Consider the following 6546-nt stretch of genomic DNA (forward strand, 5'->3'; position numbering starts at 1 on the left):
ACATCATACTAATCTTACCTCGGGTCGAAAACCGATTCTCCTTCTTCTTCTTCTTCTTCTTGGTTTCGGCTTAGAGAGAGAGTAGGATGAGAGAGAGATAAGTGTGTGTTTTGGTGATGTATAGAATGTGAGAAATGGATGATTAAATGGTGATTTAAGGTTTATATAATTATAGATCATGGGCTTAGGCCCATGGTCATTCATTCTTTCCTTCATAACCTGTGACATCTGCCCCGATCCGACCCGACCCAGGTACCCGTTTCTCCGATCCGATCTCTTTCTTTTATGATTTAATATTTATTTATACTTATACTTTACTTTTAATAATAATAATATATTTTCCTTCCCGCCTCTTTCTCTCTCTTTCTTTCCGCCTTCCTTTTCTCTTGTCGCCGTCCCGCCCTCCTGTTTAACCCCTCAGCCTTGTTTCCCTCTTTTTCTCCTAACTCTCCTTGTCCTTTGTTTCTTCCCACCTAAGGTTGTCTGCCCAGCTCCACGCGCCAGACTCCTTTCAAGGAAGCCTGCGCGAAGACCAGCTGTTCCAGCGATACGCGAGACGAACTCTTCTCGCAGCGCGCTAAGAATTGTAATTCTTCTCGCAGCGCGCTAAGAACGGTAGTTCTTCCCGCGACGCGCTAAGGATTTGTAGTTCTTCTCGCAGCGCGCTAAGAATCGTAGTTCATCCCACGACGCGCGAAGAATTATAGTTCTTCCCGCGACGCGCTAGGAATTGTAGTTCCTCCCGCGGCGCGCTAAGAAATGTGATTCTTCCCGCGGCGCGCCTTAGCCTTCTCGCGCGCAAGCTTTCTCGCGCTATGACTTGTATCTTTTCTTCTGTTATCCAGCCTATTTGCTTTTGTGATGTCTTATCTCCTGTGTTGTTGACCTGACCTATCTTATGTCTGAAAAGCCACTTTTGGCGCAGCATGCGCACCAACCCCCATTGGATGGCAGAAAAAGTGACTGACATTATCTTTTGAGATCTGCTTTTTCCATGCTTGACCAGTACCTTTATCTGACCCTCCCATGCCTGTTTACTGTTACCTGCCAGCTTTTCCTTTGCCCCCTGCAGCTGCCATATCTTTTGATATCTTTTGCTTTTGGAATCTTTTACTTTTTGGAGATCTTTTCCCCTTTTCTAGGGATTGTGTTCCCTAGGGTTTCCCTATAAATAATAATGCTATTTTCTTAACACTACACACACAAATACTTATTATCTTTCTCTTCCGTTGTTCCTCCTCTGCCGCCTCCCTCTCTGCCTCCGTCTTCCTCCCTGTTCTGCCCTGCTTTTCCGGTAATATATATTATATATAATAATTTACTTATTAATTATGCTAACTTATAATCAAGACTTAAAACAAATCATTAAAACAATAATCTTATTTATAGGTTAACTTGTGCTTGTTTAAAGTTGATTCTTGCTTTATCTTACACCGCACCGTTTATCAAGTGAGTAATCTCGTACCTAATCCCTTTTATTTTTAATGTTTTGGGGTGTTCATGTGTTCATACAAACTTAGAGTCTTAAACTTATTTATGAACTTTAGTCGCGCAGTATCCCATGTGTTGAGGACGTTTACTTGGCTGTTTATTTGTGTGTGTATCATTAACCGCTTTGTTCGGCCTATTCCGAAGTTTTCATGGATCCATTTGATGAACACGGGAGACCTATCGTTTACGGTTTTCTTTGTTTACACTTGCACAGATGTTTTCTTGTTTTTGTACTCATTTGGGAGCACGGATTGAACTATGAACTATGATCTATTTAGGCTTGATCACAATCTGATTGCACCCTTGTTAAACACCAGACATACACGTGTTGCGCGCAGATTTGTTGTTATCTATGTATTGTATTAAACTTGATTTCTCACCAACACGCAAGTGTTTGACGTTTTATTTTAACACATGTTCAGGTTTGCTGTAGCTACATTTGGAGCTTGTGGACACGTAGGACGTTTTTACTTTTGGACCTAGATTAAAATGTATCAAGACAAGTTATTACTGTTCGAATATTTTGCCTTATAATATATTGATTTATGTTGATTTATGTTATTTTGTGATTACGTTGCGCGTGCGTGAATGAATATATTTATTAAATATTGACACCCAATAGTGTCACGAGTAATGAAACAATATGTGGCGCCCCGATGTATAATCCGCCTTTGGTCGGGGTGTTACAGATTGGTATCAGAGCTCGTTGACTTTAGGATAGGTGGTTAGACGTAACGGCCTAGAATATCTAAGAGTCCCTTCTCGCGCATGAGAAAAATCTCATGTTCACGCGCTTATTGTTAATTACTCGTTATTTATAAATATGCTTGCGCAGATGCAGCGTATGGTTTTATGTTTTATTTCGCGATATTTCGATTTTTGCTGAATTTCAATTTTTATTGATTTTACTTACATATTCGTTTGTTGGGATTGAAAATCCGAAAAGTCATGGTGATACATGAATAGTTGATTTTCAAATTCCATTTACGATTATGTTCTGAGGTTGGAGACTTGAAAAGCCATGGTGATACATGAATTGTCAACCTCCAATACTCATTTTCTTGTATATTTTATATTGAGGATTGAAAAGTCATGGTGATACATGAATCGTCAATCTCCAATACTCGTTTACTCGTCATTTTAAATTGAGAATTCGGAAGGTCATGGTGATACATGAATTGTCGATTCTCGATTCGAATTTGTTATCTATATTAAGTTTGCATTCAAATTCATGTTTTACTTTAACTGTTGATGGTATCTAACCCCGCGAAACCAAGCTTTATAAGATTAAACTTTGCGCTAAGATATTAACAAACTAAAACTTTTATAGAATGCCTCCGCTATCTCGCCGATTTCAGAGAAGAGAAGCCTCGCGCAGGCGTAGACAGCAACGTTCCCAGGAAATGGCCGCCGCAATAGCCCAAGCCTTGAGCCAAAACAATACCAACCCCTCCGGTTATAACATTAAGTCCTTTAACGCGGGTAACCCCCCAAAGTTCACAGGTCTTGAAGGAGCCACCGTGATGCTCCAGTGGCTTGAGAAAATAGAAAACACTTTCCTCCACACCCAATGCCCCCTCAGACAGACGAACCCTATATGCTTCCAGTGTCCTGGAATCTAGAGCGCTTACATGGTGGAATGGAGTAGCTCATGCGCGTGGCGCAGAAGCTGCTTCTAGCATGACATGGGAGGAATTCAAAGAAATTCTGACGCGAGAATTCTGCCCTCCCAACGAAGTTAAGCGCCTGGAGGAAGAATTTTGGAATCTTAAGCAGTACAGTGGCGAAGCGCGCGAGTACGCGACGCGCTTCCATGAACTAAGCCTGCTTGTCCCTCACCTTGTTACCCCTTCCCGCCGAGCCATAGAGAAATTCCTTGGGGGTCTCCCCATGGAAATTCAAGATTCTGTATGGGCCAGAAACCCAGTTACCCTCTCTGACGCCATCGAATTGGCCGCTGTGCTCAGCGACAACCATGTCAGAGCAGGAACCCTGTTCCTGCGGGGAGCTGAGAAGACCAAACCCACCAAGACTGCCCCTGTACCAACAGAAACCAAACCAGAACCCTCAAACCGTAACAACCTCAAGCGCAGGCGCAAAGCCTATGCGCTTACCAGCCCGCCCATAGTCCAGCAACCCGCCTACCAACCCCCAGTATACGCGCCTAACCCACTGTCGACTTACCCAACTCCTCCTGTAGTCCACAACTATGCCTTAACCAATCCCGCACTCCCTGCCCCGCCAACTAAGAAACCTTACACAGGAACCCAACCCTTTTGCCCAACCTGTAAACTTCACCACCCAACCCAAACCCCGTGTCGACAATGTAACCGATGTGGCCGCGTTGGTCACTCTGCCGAGTTCTGTAGAGTCCCTCCCGCCAACCCAATTGCGCCAACACCACCAGTCTACCCGCAGAACCCACAACCAACCTACCAAAACCCACGACCCAGATCGTGCTTTAACTGCGGTGATCCCAGTCATTTCCGGAACGCGTGCCCAAGACTGTTGCGCGCAGATTTGTTGTTATCTATGTATTGTATTAAACTTGATTTCTCACCAACACGCAAGTGTTTGACGTTTTATTTTAACACATGTTCAGGTTTGCTGTAGCTACATTTGGAGCTTGTGGACACGTAGGACGTTTTTACTTTTGGACCTAGATTAAAATGTATCAAGACAAGTTATTACTGTTCGAATATTTTGCCTTATAATATATTGATTTATGTTGATTTATGTTATTTTGTGATTACGTTGCGCGTGCGTGAATGAATATATTTATTAAATATTGACACCCAATAGTGTCACGAGTAATGAAACAATAAGTGGCGCCCCGATGTATAATCCGCCTTTGGTCGGGGTGTTACATAACCCAAGTCCATAACCCATATCCATTACCCAACACTAGCCCGACCCATACCAACTCCTACTCTATTCAATTATTTCCCATTAACCCAAGTAAACTTTCCCTCCAATATTAAATCATATAATTAATATTATTTTGGAAATTTCGGGATGTTACAAATCATTAAATACTAAGTATATATATTATTAACTTTGGTACAATAAATAAAACTAAAATCCAAATAATATATAAGTATTATAAACGAATAAAGTAAAACCCCCGTAATACAAGAATAAAATCTAGTTACTTATAAACTTTATTTTTCCTGTTACTACTATAAAAAGGGTTATGGCATAACTATATTTTCCACTCAAACCTTTTTTAATAAACAAGTGGTTTCTTTGTAATACCTTATAGCTAGATGGCTCTAACAGGAACAATAACCGGCAATGTAGAGATCAGTTCTGGTGGCAAGGTGTTACATGATCTCTTGAGGCACACACCAAATGACTTATCTTCCATTTGCCCTAGCAAGGTTCATTCATGTAATCTTCTCAGTGGTCGCATAGGTGTTGTTGGATCCACCATTGTCTGGCACTTTACCCATGGTGCGTACGTTATTACACGAACTCCATTCCTTTATTCACAGTTCAGTTCTCCGTTCATAATCTTACGTAGTTGGATCATGTTAATCTAGGGTCGTCTTTTAAATTTCAGATGTCCTGTACGACTTGTAAAAATGACTCTTAACGCAAATGCTTACATTCATATAAAGTAACAAGTGTGAACTCAAGTTACAGATATAACTAAAGGGTTCGGATGAAATTAGCGTGCTAATTGTGAGAATCAAGTAGAGTAATTATATATACAAGTAGAGTAATTACAATAATTATGTAATTACTCTATTATGTAATTACATAATTACTCTACTTGATTTCACAATTAACACGTTAATTTCATTTGTACGTTAACTTTCCCCTATAACTAAATTCACTCCTTTCTTGCACTTCTTTTTCTGCATGAAAAAGATGGGAAAAAGTACACCGCAACAGAATAAATCGAAGAAATTGACGAGGCGGACCACAAAATCGTGTTTAAAGTAATTGGAGGGGAACTTGTTGAGGAGATATACAAAGCATTCAAAATAACATTTTATTGTGAACAAAAAGATGGTAAACAAATGGGAATTTTCACTATGGAGTTTGAGAAGCCAGATACAAGTGTACCTGATCCGACTTCTTTCATGGACTATCTTTGCGGTATTATCAAAGACATGGATGATCACACGAGCAAAAAATAGATCTCCGAGCTCTATTAAGGCAATGATGGAATGTGTCAACGTGTGCGTGTATGCGATAAGTAAATAGAGTTTGAAGCGTATAAACAAAATAAAACGGTTATGTATCCGTATTAGTTCTTGTGAATAATATGTGTATGGTATAAATCTTTGGATTGTTATATGTATGTTATAATTCGGGTTTGTTGTTTCCCTTATCCTGATGCTTGTAACATATGTCTTTGAAAGTTTGAAACAAAATTTCAGAATAAGATTTTTGAAACTGATCTATGCATGTAGCACTACCAGAAATATTATGAATTCAAGCTATTGTTGTGTTCTCCCATTAGAAATATGTTTGTATCTAGCTGAAAATTTTCAAAATATTAAGGTTGGAAAAAAAATCTCAATATCGGTATGGAATTATTTGTTTTCAATATAAGTATGACCAATCACGTCTTGACATATAAGCTTTTTGGGAACCAAAAAGACCGACACATAATATAACATGTAAAACTGAGTTGGCAGTCACATTCATGCTATAATATGGATCCTAAACGACCATGAATCGTTATGACGGTGTCGCGACGCTCATGAAAAATAACAGTAACAAACACACAAGTTGTGGCGGACATTAATTTCGGTTTCGATGTATTTGCTATAGCAAACTGAAGAGAAAACCAAAGATATAGTCATGGTATAAGCAAAAGGGTATTGAAACATCTTCGTATCGTTGTCTTTTTATTATGTAATGTTCAAAACTCACGATACCAAACTCGCGCGCGGCAGAGGGTACCAAACGAAAAATAAGCTTTAACATTATAACGTGGTTGGTTAACTAACATTAAATATGTGAGTTAGTTTAAGGAAGAATAAAATTTTAAAGGTAACAAAAAAGTTATTCCTTATTGGGCTCATATAATAATTACTTATT

The 6546-nt window shown here is 39.6% G+C and overlaps 1 pseudogene across 1 annotated transcript; it reads left to right on the forward strand.

The window, feature by feature from the left end:
- The first annotated feature begins 4728 nt into the window (after positions 1-4728).
- Positions 4729-5678, forward strand: LOC143598731 (MLP-like protein 43; annotated as a pseudogene). The gene is made up of 2 exons (XR_013147164.1): positions 4729-4944; positions 5365-5678. The product of XR_013147164.1 is annotated as an MLP-like protein 43 (transcript).
- The last annotated feature ends 868 nt before the right edge of the window (positions 5679-6546 follow it).

Source organism: Bidens hawaiensis, unplaced genomic scaffold (assembly GCF_021521415.1).
Source record: "Bidens hawaiensis isolate Kalapana, Puna unplaced genomic scaffold, B.hawaiensis_p1.1 tig00050766_1, whole genome shotgun sequence".
In the NCBI taxonomy this organism is placed as follows: domain Eukaryota; kingdom Viridiplantae; phylum Streptophyta; class Magnoliopsida; order Asterales; family Asteraceae; genus Bidens; species Bidens hawaiensis.